At 44.9% G+C, this 17,633-nt stretch overlaps 14 non-coding genes across 14 annotated transcripts; all 14 read left to right on the top strand.

Annotated features, from left to right (window-relative positions):
* Window positions 1-21: 21 nt before the first annotated feature.
* Window positions 22-219, top strand: LOC141210631 (U2 spliceosomal RNA). Its single transcript, XR_012280777.1, has one exon. It is a non-coding gene; the product is annotated as a U2 spliceosomal RNA (small nuclear RNA).
* A 1,120-nt stretch (window positions 220-1,339) lies between these two features.
* Window positions 1,340-1,530, top strand: LOC141208892 (U2 spliceosomal RNA). The gene has a single exon (XR_012279104.1). It is a non-coding gene; the product is annotated as a U2 spliceosomal RNA (small nuclear RNA).
* Window positions 1,531-2,650: 1,120 nt separating this feature from the next.
* On the top strand, window positions 2,651-2,841 carry LOC141208881 (U2 spliceosomal RNA). The gene has a single exon (XR_012279093.1). It is a non-coding gene; the product is annotated as a U2 spliceosomal RNA (small nuclear RNA).
* Window positions 2,842-3,963: 1,122 nt separating this feature from the next.
* On the top strand, window positions 3,964-4,154 carry LOC141210373 (U2 spliceosomal RNA). The gene has a single exon (XR_012280544.1). It is a non-coding gene; the product is annotated as a U2 spliceosomal RNA (small nuclear RNA).
* A 1,127-nt stretch (window positions 4,155-5,281) lies between these two features.
* Window positions 5,282-5,472, top strand: LOC141210073 (U2 spliceosomal RNA). The gene has a single exon (XR_012280253.1). It is a non-coding gene; the product is annotated as a U2 spliceosomal RNA (small nuclear RNA).
* Window positions 5,473-6,592: 1,120 nt separating this feature from the next.
* Window positions 6,593-6,783, top strand: LOC141208869 (U2 spliceosomal RNA). The gene has a single exon (XR_012279081.1). It is a non-coding gene; the product is annotated as a U2 spliceosomal RNA (small nuclear RNA).
* A 1,124-nt stretch (window positions 6,784-7,907) lies between these two features.
* On the top strand, window positions 7,908-8,098 carry LOC141208858 (U2 spliceosomal RNA). The gene has a single exon (XR_012279070.1). It is a non-coding gene; the product is annotated as a U2 spliceosomal RNA (small nuclear RNA).
* A 1,120-nt stretch (window positions 8,099-9,218) lies between these two features.
* LOC141208846 (U2 spliceosomal RNA) lies at window positions 9,219-9,409 on the top strand. Its single transcript, XR_012279059.1, has one exon. It is a non-coding gene; the product is annotated as a U2 spliceosomal RNA (small nuclear RNA).
* A 1,121-nt stretch (window positions 9,410-10,530) lies between these two features.
* LOC141210072 (U2 spliceosomal RNA) lies at window positions 10,531-10,721 on the top strand. Its single transcript, XR_012280252.1, has one exon. It is a non-coding gene; the product is annotated as a U2 spliceosomal RNA (small nuclear RNA).
* Window positions 10,722-11,841: 1,120 nt separating this feature from the next.
* On the top strand, window positions 11,842-12,032 carry LOC141208835 (U2 spliceosomal RNA). Its single transcript, XR_012279048.1, has one exon. It is a non-coding gene; the product is annotated as a U2 spliceosomal RNA (small nuclear RNA).
* A 1,125-nt stretch (window positions 12,033-13,157) lies between these two features.
* Window positions 13,158-13,348, top strand: LOC141208824 (U2 spliceosomal RNA). The gene has a single exon (XR_012279037.1). It is a non-coding gene; the product is annotated as a U2 spliceosomal RNA (small nuclear RNA).
* A 1,120-nt stretch (window positions 13,349-14,468) lies between these two features.
* Window positions 14,469-14,659, top strand: LOC141208813 (U2 spliceosomal RNA). Its single transcript, XR_012279026.1, has one exon. It is a non-coding gene; the product is annotated as a U2 spliceosomal RNA (small nuclear RNA).
* A 1,121-nt stretch (window positions 14,660-15,780) lies between these two features.
* LOC141210011 (U2 spliceosomal RNA) lies at window positions 15,781-15,971 on the top strand. Its single transcript, XR_012280193.1, has one exon. It is a non-coding gene; the product is annotated as a U2 spliceosomal RNA (small nuclear RNA).
* Window positions 15,972-17,090: 1,119 nt separating this feature from the next.
* On the top strand, window positions 17,091-17,281 carry LOC141209942 (U2 spliceosomal RNA). The gene has a single exon (XR_012280127.1). It is a non-coding gene; the product is annotated as a U2 spliceosomal RNA (small nuclear RNA).
* Window positions 17,282-17,633: the final 352 nt, after the last annotated feature.

The following is a 17,633-nucleotide window of genomic DNA, read 5'->3' as shown; positions in this document are numbered from 1 at the left end:
AATTTGTTAAATTTTAAATAAACGGTTTTTATCCCCATGTGGGGGATAGCCAAATTAAAAAAAAAATCTGTTCTTATCAGTTTAATATCTGATACGTCCCCTATCTGGGGACCATATATTAAATGGATTTTTAGAACAGGGAGATGGAAAAAGAGCTTGCTCTGTCCACTCCACACATTGACCTGGTATTGCAGTATCTCCAGGACCGGTGCACCCCTTCTTTAATGCAGTTTCTAAAATCAGAAAGAATTGAATTCAATGCTTTTTGTTCATTTTGCTTGTTTGTCGGATTTTGGGATGGACTCTTTGGCTTTGCTTTTCTTCTCCTCATTGGATTTTTCATGTTAAAAGTTGCAGAAGCCAGATGACAAGCTCATTTTGGTTCAACTTCAGCAACTGTGCATTGCATTGCCATGTAATGTAATGTAATGCAATGCTATCTACCTAGCTCTCCCTCTATACTTCCTTTTGGATAAACAGACATATTAGGCAAGCATTTTGGAGCTTTCACCTAAATAACTACAGGTGGTGAGATAAGCTGCACAATATAATTGACCTTTCAGTATATTGTTGCACACACACCATCTATTTAGCAAATGCCCTTGTTATCAACAGCAGCCTTTTAAACTCACCTGAGCTAACAGGTATGTGAGCTGGTTACTCTGCTGCGCTTAAAATTTCTTTTTTGGTTTGCTACAATGCCTTTTCTGAAACGTTGTCTCCCTCTGCTGGAACACTGACTTCTTTCATTTAATGCCTGCAGACTATAAAAGAGAAACCAACCCAAAAAGTTTGGTTGATTAGTCTGTGGCATTCTTTTAAACTGTTGCTTATGGCGGTCTCTGTGAGCTTCTCAGTGACATTCAGCCATCCAGGTATCCCGCCTGCAGTAGACGGAATGTGGCAATGGAACGCTGGCTGCGCGTGTCATAATAGGCTCTGAGCCTTTATATACCTGCGCACAGCAGCAGCCACCTTCAGTCTGCTGCTGGACAGCCAGCAGCAGCAGCAGCAGGAGAGGTAATTAATCAGCAACCCTCCTGCTAAGGGTAGACAGCTGCTCGTTCCACCCCCCCCCCGCCTTAATTGGTTCTCCTCCCTTCCAACGGTGTTGAGGCGGGTGGGAACAGCCGGGGGTTGAGGGTACTGTGCTAAAAGAGGTGGAGTTATGCAGATCTAAAACGCGTGGATTGCAGCAGCAGCAAGCCGAAAAGTGCAGGCATGTGAGGGATCTAGAGGTTGACAGCATGTCTTCTTAACGGGAGTCCAGGTGGCCATCTCCACAAATGGACTTTTCAGAATCCTTGGGTGGCACCGTAGTCGGAAACCAATTCTGGTTATCGCTTCTCGGCCTTTTGGCTAAGATCAAGTGTAGTATCTGTTCTTATCAGTTTAATATCTGATACGTCCCCTATCTGGGGACCATATATTAAATGGATTTTTAGAACAGGGAGATGGAAAAAGAGCTTGCTCTGTCCACTCCACGCATTGACCTGGTATTGCAGTATCTCCAGGACCGGTGCACCCCTTCTTTAATGCAGTTTCTAAAATCAGAAAGAATTGAATTCAATGCTTTTTGTTCATTTTGCTTGTTTGTCGGATTTTGGGATGGACTCTTTGGCTTTGCTTTTCTTCTCCTCATTGGATTTTTCATGTTAAAAGTTGCAGAAGCCAGATGACAAGCTCATTTTGGTTCAACTTCAGCAACTGTGCATTGCATTGCCATGTAATGTAATGTAATGCAATGCTATCTATCTAGCTCTCCCTCTATACTTCCTTTTGGATAAACAGACATATTAGGCAAGCATTTTGGAGCTTTCACCTAAATAACTACAGGTGGTGAGATAAGCTGCACAATATAATTGACCTTTCAGTATATTGTTGCACACACACCATCTATTTAGCAAATGCCCTTGTTATCAACAGCAGCCTTTTAAACTCACCTGAGCTAACAGGTATGTGAGCTGGTTACTCTGCTGCGCTTAAAATTTCTTTTTTGGTTTGCTACAATGCCTTTTCTGAAACGTTGTCTCCCTCTGCTGGAACACTGACTTCTTTCATTTAATGCCTGCAGACTATAAAAGAGAAACCAACCCAAAAAGTTTGGTTGATTAGTCTGTGGCATTCTTTTAAACTGTTGCTTATGGCGGTCTCTGTGAGCTTCTCAGTGACATTCAGCCATCCAGGTATCCCGCCTGCAGTAGACGGAATGTGGCAATGGAACGCTGGCTGCGCGTGTCATAATAGGCTCTGAGCCTTTATATACCTGTGCACAGCAGCAGCCACCTTCAGTCTGCTGCTGGACAGCCAGCAGCAGCAGCAGCAGGAGAGGTAATTAATCAGCAACCCTCCTGCTAAGGGTAGACAGCTGCTCGTTCCACCCCCCCCCCGCCTTAATTGGTTCTCCTCCCTTCCAACGGTGTTGAGGCGGGTGGGAACAGCCGGGGGTTGAGGGTACTGTGCTAAAAGAGGTGGAGTTATGCAGATCTAAAACGCGTGGATTGCAGCAGCAGCAAGCCAAAAAGTGCAGGCATGTGAGGGATCTAGAGGTTGACAGCATGTCTTCTTAACGGGAGTCCAGGTGGCCATCTCCACAAATGGACTTTTCAGAATCCTTGGGTGGCACCGTAGTCGGAAACCAATTCTGGTTATCGCTTCTCGGCCTTTTGGCTAAGATCAAGTGTAGTATCTGTTCTTATCAGTTTAATATCTGATACGTCCCCTATCTGGGGACCATATATTAAATGGATTTTTAGAACAGGGAGATGGAAAAAGAGCTTGCTCTGTCCACTCCACGCATTGACCTGGTATTGCAGTATCTCCAGGACCGGTGCACCCCTTCTTTAATGCAGTTTCTAAAATCAGAAAGAATTGAATTCAATGCTTTTTGTTCATTTTGCTTGTTTGTCGGATTTTGGGATGGACTCTTTGGCTTTGCTTTTCTTCTCCTCATTGGATTTTTCATGTTAAAAGTTGCAGAAGCCAGATGACAAGCTCATTTTGGTTCAACTTCAGCAACTGTGCATTGCATTGCCATGTAATGTAATGTAATGCAATGCTATCTATCTAGCTCTCCCTCTATACTTCCTTTTGGATAAACAGACATATTAGGCAAGCATTTTGGAGCTTTCACCTAAATAACTACAGGTGGTGAGATAAGCTGCACAATATAATTGACCTTTCAGTATATTGTTGCACACACACCATCTATTTAGCAAATGCCCTTGTTATCAACAGCAGCCTTTTAAACTCACCTGAGCTAACAGGTATGTGAGCTGGTTACTCTGCTGCGCTTAAAATTTCTTTTTTGGTTTGCTACAATGCCTTTTCTGAAACGTTGTCTCCCTCTGCTGGAACACTGACTTCTTTCATTTAATGCCTGCAGACTATAAAAGAGAAACCAACCCAAAAAGTTTGGTTGATTAGTCTGTGGCATTCTTTTAAACTGTTGCTTATGGCGGTCTCTGTGAGCTTCTCAGTGACATTCAGCCATCCAGGTATCCCGCCTGCAGTAGACGGAATGTGGCAATGGAACGCTGGCTGCGCGTGTCATAATAGGCTCTGAGCCTTTATATACCTGCGCACAACAGCAGCCACCTTCAGTCTGCTGCTGGACAGCCAGCAGCAGCAGCAGCAGGAGAGGTAATTAATCAGCAACCCTCCTGCTAAGGGTAGACAGCTGCTCGTTCCACCCCCCACCCCCGCCTTAATTGGTTCTCCTCCCTTCCAACGGTGTTGAGGCGGATGGGAACAGCCGGGGGTTGAGGGTACTGTGCTAAAAGAGGTGGAGTTATGCAGATCTAAAACGCGTGGATTGCAGCAGCAGCAAGCTGAAAAGTGCAGGCATGTGAGGGATCTAGAGGTTGACAGCATGTCTTCTTAACGGGAGTCCAGGTGGCCATCTCCACAAATGGACTTTTCAGAATCCTTGGGTGGCACCGTAGTCGGAAACCAATTCTGGTTACCGCTTCTCGGCCTTTTGGCTAAGATCACGTGTAGTATCTGTTCTTATCAGTTTAATATCTGATACGTCCCCTATCTGGGGACCATATATTAAATGGATTTTTAGAACAGGGAGATGGAAAAAGAGCTTGCTCTGTCCACTCCACGCATTGACCTGGTATTGCAGTATCTCCAGGACCGGTGCACCCCTTCTTTAATGCAGTTTCTAAAATCAGAAAGAATTGAATTCAATGCTTTTTGTTCATTTTGCTTGTTTGTCGGATTTTGGGATGGACTCTTTGGCTTTGCTTTTCTTCTCCTCATTGGATTTTTCATGTTAAAAGTTGCAGAAGCCAGATGACAAGCTCATTTTGGTTCAACTTCAGCAACTGTGCATTGCATTGCCATGTAATGTAATGTAATGCAATGCTATCTATCTAGCTCTCCCTCTATACTTCCTTTTGGATAAACAGACATATTAGGCAAGCATTTTGGAGCTTTCACCTAAATAACTACAGGTGGTGAGATAAGCTGCACAATATAATTGACCTTTCAGTATATTGTTGCACACACACCATCTATTTAGCAAATGCCCTTGTTATCAACAGCAGCCTTTTAAACTCACCTGAGCTAACAGGTATGTGAGCTGGTTACTCTGCTGCGCTTAAAATTTCTTTTTTGGTTTGCTACAATGCCTTTTATGAAACGTTGTCTCCCTCTGCTGGAACACTGACTTCTTTCATTTAATGCCTGCAGACTATAAAAGAGAAACCAACCCAAAAAGTTTGGTTGATTAGTCTGTGGCATTCTTTTAAACTGTTGCTTATGGCGGTCTCTGTGAGCTTCTCAGTGACATTTAGCCATCCAGGTATCCCGCCTGCAGTAGACGGAATGTGGCAATGGAACGCTGGCTGCGCGTGTCATAATAGGCTCTGAGCCTTTATATACCTGTGCACAGCAGCAGCCACCTTCAGTCTGCTGCTGGACAGCCAGCAGCAGCAGCAGCAGGAGAGGTAATTAATCAGCAACCCTCCTGCTAAGGGTAGACAGCTGCTCGTTCCACCCCCCCCCCCCCCCCCGCCTTAATTGGTTCTCCTCCCTTCCAACGGTGTTGAGGCGGGTGGGAACAGCCGGGGGTTGAGGGTACTGTGCTAAAAGAGGTGGAGTTATGCAGATCTAAAACGCGTGGATTGCAGCAGCAGCAAGCCGAAAAGTGCAGGCATGTGAGGGATCTAGAGGTTGACAGCATGTCTTCTTAACGGGAGTCCAGGTGGCCATCTCCACAAATGGACTTTTCAGAATCCTTGGGTGGCACCGTAGTCGGAAACCAATTCTGGTTATCGCTTCTCGGCCTTTTGGCTAAGATCAAGTGTAGTAACTGTTCTTATCAGTTTAATATCTGATACGTCCCCTATCTGGGGACCATATATTAAATGGATTTTTAGAACAGGGAGATGGAAAAAGAGCTTGCTCTGTCCACTCCACGCATTGACCTGGTATTGCAGTATCTCCAGGACCGGTGCACCCCTTCTTTAATGCAGTTTCTAAAATCAGAAAGAATTGAATTCAATGCTTTTTGTTCATTTTGCTTGTTTGTCGGATTTTGGGATGGACTCTTTGGCTTTGCTTTTCTTCTCCTCATTGGATTTTTCATGTTAAAAGTTGCAGAAGCCAGATGACAAGCTCATTTTGGTTCAACTTCAGCAACTGTGCATTGCATTGCCATGTAATGTAATGTAATGCAATGCTATCTATCCAGCTCTCCCTCTATACTTCCTTTTGGATAAACAGACATATTAGGCAAGCATTTTGGAGCTTTCACCTAAATAACTACAGGTGGTGAGATAAGCTGCACAATATAATTGACCTTTCAGTATATTGTTGCACACACACCATCTATTTAGCAAATGCTCTTGTTATCAACAGCAGCCTTTTAAACTCACCTGAGCTAACAGGTATGTGAGCTGGTTACTCTGCTGCGCTTAAAATTTCTTTTTTGGTTTGCTACAATGCCTTTTCTGAAACGTTGTCTCCCTCTGCTGGAACACTGACTTCTTTCATTTAATGCCTGCAGACTATAAAAGAGAAACCAACCCAAAAAGTTTGGTTGATTAGTCTGTGGCATTCTTTTAAACTGTTGCTTATGGCGGTCTCTGTGAGCTTCTCAGTGACATTCAGCCATCCAGGTATCCCGCCTGCAGTAGACGGAATGTGGCAATGGAACGCTGGCTGCGCGTGTCATAATAGGCTCTGAGCCTTTATATACCTGCGCACAGCAGCAGCCACCTTCAGTCTGCTGCTGGACAGCCAGCAGCAGCAGCAGCAGGAGAGGTAATTAATCAGCAACCCTCCTGCTAAGGGTAGACAGCTGCTCGTTCCACCCCCCCCCCGCCTTAATTGGTTCTCCTCCCTTCCAACGGTGTTGAGGCGGGTGGGAACAGCCGGGGGTTGAGGGTACTGTGCTAAAAGAGGTGGAGTTATGCAGATCTAAAACGCGTGGATTGCAGCAGCAGCAAGCCGAAAAGTGCAGGCATGTGAGGGATCTAGAGGTTGACAGCATGTGTTCTTAACGGGAGTCCAGGTGGCCATCTCCACAAATGGACTTTTCAGAATCCTTGGGTGGCACCGTAGTCGGAAACCAATTCTGGTTATCGCTTCTCGGCCTTTTGGCTAAGATCAAGTGTAGTATCTGTTCTTATCAGTTTAATATCTGATACGTCCCCTATCTGGGGACCATATATTAAATGGATTTTTAGAACAGGGAGATGGAAAAAGAGCTTGCTCTGTCCACTCCACGCATTGACCTGGTATTGCAGTATCTCCAGGACCGGTGCACCCCTTCTTTAATGCAGTTTCTAAAATCAGAAAGAATTGAATTCAATGCTTTTTGTTCATTTTGCTTGTTTGTCGGATTTTGGGATGGACTCTTTGGCTTTGCTTTTCTTCTCCTCATTGGATTTTTCATGTTAAAAGTTGCAGAAGCCAGATGACAAGCTCATTTTGGTTCAACTTCAGCAACTGTGCATTGCATTGCCATGTAATGTAATGTAATGCAATGCTATCTATCTAGCTCTCCCTCTATACTTCCTTTTGGATAAACAGACATATTAGGCAAGCATTTTGGAGCTTTCACCTAAATAACTACAGGTGGTGAGATAAGCTGCACAATATAATTGACCTTTCAGTATATTGTTGCACACACACCATCTATTTAGCAAATGCCCTTGTTATCAACAGCAGCCTTTTAAACTCACCTGAGCTAACAGGTATGTGAGCTGGTTACTCTGCTGCGCTTAAAATTTCTTTTTTGGTTTGCTACAATGCCTTTTCTGAAACGTTGTCTCCCTCTGCTGGAACACTGACTTCTTTCATTTAATGCCTGCAGACTATAAAAGAGAAACCAACCCAAAAAGTTTGGTTGATTAGTCTGTGGCATTCTTTTAAACTGTTGCTTATGGCGGTCTCTGTGAGCTTCTCAGTGACATTCAGCCATCCAGGTATCCCGCCTGCAGTAGACGGAATGTGGCAATGGAACGCTGGCTGCGCGTGTCATAATAGGCTCTGAGCCTTTATATACCTGCGCACAGCAGCAGCCACCTTCAGTCTGCTGCTGGACAGCCAGCAGCAGCAGCAGCAGGAGAGGTAATTAATCAGCAACCCTCCTGCTAAGGGTAGACAGCTGCTCGTTCCACCCCCCCCCCCCCCGCCTTAATTGGTTCTCCTCCCTTCCAACGGTGTTGAGGCGGGTGGGAACAGCCGGGGGTTGAGGGTACTGTGCTAAAAGAGGTGGAGTTATGCAGATCTAAAACGCGTGGATTGCAGCAGCAGCAAGCCGAAAAGTGCAGGCATGTGAGGGATCTAGAGGTTGACAGCATGTCTTCTTAACGGGAGTCCAGGTGGCCATCTCCACAAATGGACTTTTCAGAATCCTTGGGTGGCACCGTAGTCGGAAACCAATTCTGGTTATCGCTTCTCGGCCTTTTGGCTAAGATCAAGTGTAGTATCTGTTCTTATCAGTTTAATATCTGATACGTCCCCTATCTGGGGACCATATATTAAATGGATTTTTAGAACAGGGAGATGGAAAAAGAGCTTGCTCTGTCCACTCCACGCATTGACCTGGTATTGCAGTATCTCCAGGACCGGTGCACCCCTTCTTTAATGCAGTTTCTAAAATCAGAAAGAATTGAATTCAATGCTTTTTGTTCATTTTGCTTGTTTGTCGGATTTTGGGATGGACTCTTTGGCTTTGCTTTTCTTCTCCTCATTGGATTTTTCATGTTAAAAGTTGCAGAAGCCAGATGACAAGCTCATTTTGGTTCAACTTCAGCAACTGTGCATTGCATTGCCATGTAATGTAATGTAATGCAATGCTATCTATCTAGCTCTCCCTCTATACTTCCTTTTGGATAAACAGACATATTAGGCAAGCATTTTGGAGCTTTCACCTAAATAACTACAGGTGGTGAGATAAGCTGCACAATATAATTGACCTTTCAGTATATTGTTGCACACACACCATCTATTTAGCAAATGCCCTTGTTATCAACAGCAGCCTTTTAAACTCACCTGAGCTAACAGGTATGTGAGCTGGTTACTCTGCTGCGCTTAAAATTTCTTTTTTGGTTTGCTACAATGCCTTTTCTGAAACGTTGTCTCCCTCTGCTGGAACACTGACTTCTTTCATTTAATGCCTGCAGACTATAAAAGAGAAACCAACCCAAAAAGTTTGGTTGATTAGTCTGTGGCATTCTTTTAAACTGTTGCTTATGGCGGTCTCTGTGAGCTTCTCAGTGACATTCAGCCATCCAGGTATCCCGCCTGCAGTAGACGGAATGTGGCAATGGAACGCTGGCTGCGCGTGTCATAATAGGCTCTGAGCCTTTATATACCTGCGCACAGCAGCAGCCACCTTCAGTCTGCTGCTGGACAGCCAGCAGCAGCAGCAGCAGGAGAGGTAATTAATCAGCAACCCTCCTGCTAAGGGTAGACAGCTGCTCGTTCCACCCCCCCCCCGCCTTAATTGGTTCTCCTCCCTTCCAACGGTGTTGAGGCGGGTGGGAACAGCCGGGGGTTGAGGGTACTGTGCTAAAAGAGGTGGAGTTATGCAGATCTAAAACGCGTGGATTGCAGCAGCAGCAAGCCGAAAAGTGCAGGCATGTGAGGGATCTAGAGGTTGACAGCATGTCTTCTTAACGGGAGTCCAGGTGGCCATCTCCACAAATGGACTTTTCAGAATCCTTGGGTGGCACCGTAGTCGGAAACCAATTCTGGTTATCGCTTCTCGGCCTTTTGGCTAAGATCAAGTGTAGTATCTGTTCTTATCAGTTTAATATCTGATACGTCCCCTATCTGGGGACCATATATTAAATGGATTTTTAGAACAGGGAGATGGAAAAAGAGCTTGCTCTGTCCACTCCACGCATTGACCTGGTATTGCAGTATCTCCAGGACCGGTGCACCCCTTCTTTAATGCAGTTTCTAAAATCAGAAAGAATTGAATTCAATGCTTTTTGTTCATTTTGCTTGTTTGTCGGATTTTGGGATGGACTCTTTGGCTTTGCTTTTCTTCTCCTCATTGGATTTTTCATGTTAAAAGTTGCAGAAGCCAGATGACAAGCTCATTTTGGTTCAACTTCAGCAACTGTGCATTGCATTGCCATGTAATGTAATGTAATGCAATGCTATCTATCTAGCTCTCCCTCTATACTTCCTTTTGGATAAACAGACATATTAGGCAAGCATTTTGGAGCTTTCACCTAAATAACTACAGGTGGTGAGATAAGCTGCACAATATAATTGACCTTTCAGTATATTGTTGCACACACACCATCTATTTAGCAAATGCCCTTGTTATCAACAGCAGCCTTTTAAACTCACCTGAGCTAACAGGTATGTGAGATGGTTACTCTGCTGTGCTTAAAATTTCTTTTTTGGTTTGCTACAATGCCTTTTCTGAAACGTTGTCTCCCTCTGCTGGAACACTGACTTCTTTCATTTAATGCCTGCAGACTATAAAAGAGAAACCAACCCAAAAAGTTTGGTTGATTATTCTGTGGCATTCTTTTAAACTGTTGCTTATGGCGGTCTCTGTGAGCTTCTCAGTGACATTCAGCCATCCAGGTATCCCGCCTGCAGTAGACGGAATGTGGCAATGGAACGCTGGCTGCGCGTGTCATATTAGGCTCTGAGCCTTTATATACCTGCGCACAGCAGCAGCCACCTTCAGTCTGCTGCTGGACAGCCAGCAGCAGCAGCAGCAGGAGAGGTAATTAATCAGCAACCCTCCTGCTAAGGGTAGACAGCTGCTCGTTCCCCCCCCCCCCCCGCCTTAATTGGTTCTCCTCCCTTCCAACGGTGTTGAGGCGGGTGGGAACAGCCGGGGGTTGAGGGTACTGTGCTAAAAGAGGTGGAGTTATGCAGATCTAAAACGCGTGGATTGCAGCAGCAGCAAGCCGAAAAGTGCAGGCATGTGAGGGATCTAGAGGTTGACAGCATGTCTTCTTAACGGGAGTCCAGGTGGCCATCTCCACAAATGGACTTTTCAGAATCCTTGGGTGGCACCGTAGTCGGAAACCAATTCTGGTTATCGCTTCTCGGCCTTTTGGCTAAGATCAAGTGTAGTAACTGTTCTTATCAGTTTAATATCTGATACGTCCCCTATCTGGGGACCATATATTAAATGGATTTTTAGAACAGGGAGATGGAAAAAGAGCTTGCTCTGTCCACTCCACGCATTGACCTGGTATTGCAGTATCTCCAGGACCGGTGCACCCCTTCTTTAATGCAGTTTCTAAAATCAGAAAGAATTGAATTCAATGCTTTTTGTTCATTTTGCTTGTTTGTCGGATTTTGGGATGGACTCTTTGGCTTTGCTTTTCTTCTCCTCATTGGATTTTTCATGTTAAAAGTTGCAGAAGCCAGATGACAAGCTCATTTTGGTTCAACTTCAGCAACTGTGCATTGCATTGCCATGTAATGTAATGTAATGCAATGCTATCTATCCAGCTCTCCCTCTATACTTCCTTTTGGATAAACAGACATATTAGGCAAGCATTTTGGAGCTTTCACCTAAATAACTACAGGTGGTGAGATAAGCTGCACAATATAATTGACCTTTCAGTATATTGTTGCACACACACCATCTATTTAGCAAATGCTCTTGTTATCAACAGCAGCCTTTTAAACTCACCTGAGCTAACAGGTATGTGAGCTGGTTACTCTGCTGCGCTTAAAATTTCTTTTTTGGTTTGCTACAATGCCTTTTCTGAAACGTTGTCTCCCTCTGCTGGAACACTGACTTCTTTCATTTAATGCCTGCAGACTATAAAAGAGAAACCAACCCAAAAAGTTTGGTTGATTAGTCTGTGGCATTCTTTTAAACTGTTGCTTATGGCGGTCTCTGTGAGCTTCTCAGTGACATTCAGCCATCCAGGTATCCCGCCTGCAGTAGACGGAATGTGGCAATGGAACGCTGGCTGCGCGTGTCATAATAGGCTCTGAGCCTTTATATACCTGCGCACAGCAGCAGCCACCTTCAGTCTGCTGCTGGACAGCCAGCAGCAGCAGCAGCAGGAGAGGTAATTAATCAGCAACCCTCCTGCTAAGGGTAGACAGCTGCTCGTTCCACCCCCCCCCCGCCTTAATTGGTTCTCCTCCCTTCCAACGGTGTTGAGGCGGGTGGGAACAGCCGGGGGTTGAGGGTACTGTGCTAAAAGAGGTGGAGTTATGCAGATCTAAAACGCGTGGATTGCAGCAGCAGCAAGCCGAAAAGTGCAGGCATGTGAGGGATCTAGAGGTTGACAGCATGTGTTCTTAACGGGAGTCCAGGTGGCCATCTCCACAAATGGACTTTTCAGAATCCTTGGGTGGCACCGTAGTCGGAAACCAATTCTGGTTATCGCTTCTCGGCCTTTTGGCTAAGATCAAGTGTAGTATCTGTTCTTATCAGTTTAATATCTGATACGTCCCCTATCTGGGGACCATATATTAAATGGATTTTTAGAACAGGGAGATGGAAAAAGAGCTTGCTCTGTCCACTCCACGCATTGACCTGGTATTGCAGTATCTCCAGGACCGGTGCACCCCTTCTTTAATGCAGTTTCTAAAATCAGAAAGAATTGAATTCAATGCTTTTTGTTCATTTTGCTTGTTTGTCGGATTTTGGGATGGACTCTTTGGCTTTGCTTTTCTTCTCCTCATTGGATTTTTCATGTTAAAAGTTGCAGAAGCCAGATGACAAGCTCATTTTGGTTCAACTTCAGCAACTGTGCATTGCATTGCCATGTAATGTAATGTAATGCAATGCTATCTATCTAGCTCTCCCTCTATACTTCCTTTTGGATAAACAGACATATTAGGCAAGCATTTTGGAGCTTTCACCTAAATAACTACAGGTGGTGAGATAAGCTGCACAATATAATTGACCTTTCAGTATATTGTTGCACACACACCATCTATTTAGCAAATGCCCTTGTTATCAACAGCAGCCTTTTAAACTCACCTGAGCTAACAGGTATGTGAGCTGGTTACTCTGCTGCGCTTAAAATTTCTTTTTTGGTTTGCTACAATGCCTTTTCTGAAACGTTGTCTCCCTCTGCTGGAACACTGACTTCTTTCATTTAATGCCTGCAGACTATAAAAGAGAAACCAACCCAAAAAGTTTGGTTGATTAGTCTGTGGCATTCTTTTAAACTGTTGCTTATGGCGGTCTCTGTGAGCTTCTCAGTGACATTCAGCCATCCAGGTATCCCGCCTGCAGTAGACGGAATGTGGCAATGGAACGCTGGCTGCGCGTGTCATAATAGGCTCTGAGCCTTTATATACCTGCGCACAGCAGCAGCCACCTTCAGTCTGCTGCTGGACAGCCAGCAGCAGCAGCAGCAGGAGAGGTAATTAATCAGCAACCCTCCTGCTAAGGGTAGACAGCTGCTCGTTCCACCCCCCCCCCCCCCCGCCTTAATTGGTTCTCCTCCCTTCCAACGGTGTTGAGGCGGGTGGGAACAGCCGGGGGTTGAGGGTACTGTGCTAAAAGAGGTGGAGTTATGCAGATCTAAAACGCGTGGATTGCAGCAGCAGCAAGCCGAAAAGTGCAGGCATGTGAGGGATCTAGAGGTTGACAGCATGTCTTCTTAACGGGAGTCCAGGTGGCCATCTCCACAAATGGACTTTTCAGAATCCTTGGGTGGCACCGTAGTCGGAAACCAATTCTGGTTATCGCTTCTCGGCCTTTTGGCTAAGATCAAGTGTAGTATCTGTTCTTATCAGTTTAATATCTGATACGTCCCCTATCTGGGGACCATATATTAAATGGATTTTTAGAACAGGGAGATGGAAAAAGAGCTTGCTCTGTCCACTCCACGCATTGACCTGGTATTGCAGTATCTCCAGGACCGGTGCACCCCTTCTTTAATGCAGTTTCTAAAATCAGAAAGAATTGAATTCAATGCTTTTTGTTCATTTTGCTTGTTTGTCGGATTTTGGGATGGACTCTTTGGCTTTGCTTTTCTTCTCCTCATTGGATTTTTCATGTTAAAAGTTGCAGAAGCCAGATGACAAGCTCATTTTGGTTCAACTTCAGCAACTGTGCATTGCATTGCCATGTAATGTAATGTAATGCAATGCTATCTATCTAGCTCTCCCTCTATACTTCCTTTTGGATAAACAGACATATTAGGCAAGCATTTTGGAGCTTTCACCTAAATAACTACAGGTGGTGAGATAAGCTGCACAATATAATTGACCTTTCAGTATATTGTTGCACACACACCATCTATTTAGCAAATGCCCTTGTTATCAACAGCAGCCTTTTAAACTCACCTGAGCTAACAGGTATGTGAGCTGGTTACTCTGCTGCGCTTAAAATTTCTTTTTTGGTTTGCTACAATGCCTTTTCTGAAACGTTGTCTCCCTCTGCTGGAACACTGACTTCTTTCATTTAATGCCTGCAGACTATAAAAGAGAAACCAACCCAAAAAGTTTGGTTGATTAGTCTGTGGCATTCTTTTAAACTGTTGCTTATGGCGGTCTCTGTGAGCTTCTCAGTGACATTCAGCCATCCAGGTATCCCGCCTGCAGTAGACGGAATGTGGCAATGGAACGCTGGCTGCGCGTGTCATAATAGGCTCTGAGCCTTTATATACCTGCGCACAGCAGCAGCCACCTTCAGTCTGCTGCTGGACAGCCAGCAGCAGCAGCAGCAGGAGAGGTAATTAATCAGCAACCCTCCTGCTAAGGGTAGACAGCTGCTCGTTCCACCCCCCCCCCGCCTTAATTGGTTCTCCTCCCTTCCAACGGTGTTGAGGCGGGTGGGAACAGCCGGGGGTTGAGGGTACTGTGCTAAAAGAGGTGGAGTTATGCAGATCTAAAACGCGTGGATTGCAGCAGCAGCAAGCCGAAAAGTGCAGGCATGTGAGGGATCTAGAGGTTGACAGCATGTCTTCTTAACGGGAGTCCAGGTGGCCATCTCCACAAATGGACTTTTCAGAATCCTTGGGTGGCACCGTAGTCGGAAACCAATTCTGGTTATCGCTTCTCGGCCTTTTGGCTAAGATCAAGTGTAGTATCTGTTCTTATCAGTTTAATATCTGATACGTCCCCTATCTGGGGACCATATATTAAATGGATTTTTAGAACAGGGAGATGGAAAAAGAGCTTGCTCTGTCCACTCCACGCATTGACCTGGTATTGCAGTATCTCCAGGACCGGTGCACCCCTTCTTTAATGCAGTTTCTAAAATCAGAAAGAATTGAATTCAATGCTTTTTGTTCATTTTGCTTGTTTGTCGGATTTTGGGATGGACTCTTTGGCTTTGCTTTTCTTCTCCTCATTGGATTTTTCATGTTAAAAGTTGCAGAAGCCAGATGACAAGCTCATTTTGGTTCAACTTCAGCAACTGTGCATTGCATTGCCATGTAATGTAATGTAATGCAATGCTATCTATCTAGCTCTCCCTCTATACTTCCTTTTGGATAAACAGACATATTAGGCAAGCATTTTGGAGCTTTCACCTAAATAACTACAGGTGGTGAGATAAGCTGCACAATATAATTGACCTTTCAGTATATTGTTGCACACACACCATCTATTTAGCAAATGCCCTTGTTATCAACAGCAGCCTTTTAAACTCACCTGAGCTAACAGGTATGTGAGATGGTTACTCTGCTGTGCTTAAAATTTCTTTTTTGGTTTGCTACAATGCCTTTTCTGAAACGTTGTCTCCCTCTGCTGGAACACTGACTTCTTTCATTTAATGCCTGCAGACTATAAAAGAGAAACCAACCCAAAAAGTTTGGTTGATTATTCTGTGGCATTCTTTTAAACTGTTGCTTATGGCGGTCTCTGTGAGCTTCTCAGTGACATTCAGCCATCCAGGTATCCCGCCTGCAGTAGACGGAATGTGGCAATGGAACGCTGGCTGCGCGTGTCATATTAGGCTCTGAGCCTTTATATACCTGCGCACAGCAGCAGCCACCTTCAGTCTGCTGCTGGACAGCCAGCAGCAGCAGCAGCAGGAGAGGTAATTAATCAGCAACCCTCCTGCTAAGGGTAGACAGCTGCTCGTTCCACCCCCCCCCCCGCCTTAATTGGTTCTCCTCCCTTCCAACGGTGTTGAGGCGGGTGGGAACAGCCGGGGGTTGAGGGTACTGTGCTAAAAGAGGTGGAGTTATGCAGATCTAAAACGCGTGGATTGCAGCAGCAGCAAGCCGAAAAGTGCAGGCATGTGAGGGATCTAGAGGTTGACAGCATGTCTTCTTAACGGGAGTCCAGATGGCCATCTCCACAAATGGACTTTTCAGAATCCTTGGGTGGCACCGTAGTCGGAAACCAATTCTGGTTATCGCTTCTCGGCCTTTTGGCTAAGATCAAGTGTAGTATCTGTTCTTATCAGTTTAATATCTGATACGTCCCCTATCTGGGGACCATATATTAGATGGATTTTTAGAACAGGGAGATGGAAAAAGAGCTTGCTCTGTCCACTCCACGCATTGACCTGGTATTGCAGTATCTCCAGGACCGGTGCACCCCTTCTTTAATGCAGTTTCTAAAATCAGAAAGAATTGAATTCAATGCTTTTTGTTCATTTTGCTTGTTTGTCGGATTTTGGGATGGACTCTTTGGCTTTGCTTTTCTTCTCCTCATTGGATTTTTCATGTTAAAAGTTGCAGAAGCCAGATGACAAGCTCATTTTGGTTCAACTTCAGCAACTGTGCATTGCATTGCCATGTAATGTAATGTAATGCAATGCTATCTATCTAGCTCTCCCTCTATACTTCCTTTTGGATAAACAGACATATTAGGCAAGCATTTTGGAGCTTTCACCTAAATAACTACAGGTGGTGAGATAAGCTGCACAATATAATTGACCTTTCAGTATATTGTTGCACACACACCATCTATTTAGCAAATGCCCTTGTTATCAACAGCAGCCTTTTAAACTCACCTGAGCTAACAGGTATGTGAGCTGGTTACTCTGCTGCGCTTAAAATTTCTTTTTTGGTTTGCTACAATGCCTTTTCTGAAACGTTGTCTCCCTCTGCTGGAACACTGACTTCTTTCATTTAATGCCTGCAGACTATAAAAGAGAAACCAACCCAAAAAGTTTGGTTGATTAGTCTGTGGCATTCTTTTAAACTGTTGCTTATGGCGGTCTCTGTGAGCTTCTCAGTGACATTCAGCCATCCAGGTATCCCGCCTGCAGTAGACGGAATGTGGCAATGGAACGCTGGCTGCGCATGTCATAATAGGCTCTGAGCCTTTATATACCTGCGCACAGCAGCAGCCACCTTCAGTCTGCTGCTGGACAGCCAGCAGCAGCAGCAGCAGGAGAGGTAATTAATCAGCAACCCTCCTGCTAAGGGTAGACAGCTGCTCGTTCCCCCCCCCCCCGCCTTAATTGGTTCTCCTCCCTTCCAACGGTGTTGAGGCGGGTGGGAACAGCCGGGGGTTGAGGGTACTGTGCTAAAAGAGGTGGAGTTATGCAGATCTAAAACGCGTGGATTGCAGCAGCAGCAAGCCGAAAAGTGCAGGCATGTGAGGGATCTAGAGGTTGACAGCATGTCTTCTTAACGGGAGTCCAGGTGGCCATCTCCACAAATGGACTTTTCAGAATCCTTGGGTGGCACCGTAGTCGGAAACCAATTCTGGTTATCGCTTCTCGGCCTTTTGGCTAAGATCAAGTGTAGTATCTGTTCTTATCAGTTTAATATCTGATACGTCCCCTATCTGGGGACCATATATTAAATGGATTTTTATAACAGGGAGATGGAAAAAGAGCTTGCTCTGTCCACTCCACGCATTGACCTGGTATTGCAGTATCTCCAGGACCGGTGCACCCCTTCTTTAATGCAGTTTCTAAAATCAGAAAGAATTGAATTCAATGCTTTTTGTTCATTTTGCTTGTTTGTCAGATTTTGGGATGGACTCTTTGGCTTTGCTTTTCTTCTCCTCATTGGATTTTTCATGTTAAAAGTTGCAGAAGCCAGATGACAAGCTCATTTTGGTTCAACTTCAGCAACTGTGCATTGCATTGCCATGTAATGTAATGTAATGCAATGCTATCTATCTAGCTCTCCCTCTATACTTCCTTTTGGATAAACAGACATATTAGGCAAGCATTTTGGAGCTTTCACCTAAATAACTACAGGTGGTGAGATAAGCTGCACAATATAATTGACCTTTCAGTATATTGT

This window comes from Phyllobates terribilis, unplaced genomic scaffold (genome assembly GCF_046119375.1).
Source record: "Phyllobates terribilis strain yellow unplaced genomic scaffold, ASM4611937v1 Scaffold_169__1_contigs__length_4117513, whole genome shotgun sequence".
Lineage (NCBI taxonomy): Eukaryota > Metazoa > Chordata > Amphibia > Anura > Dendrobatidae > Phyllobates > Phyllobates terribilis.
This window is presented reverse-complemented; position numbering and strand designations above follow the sequence as displayed.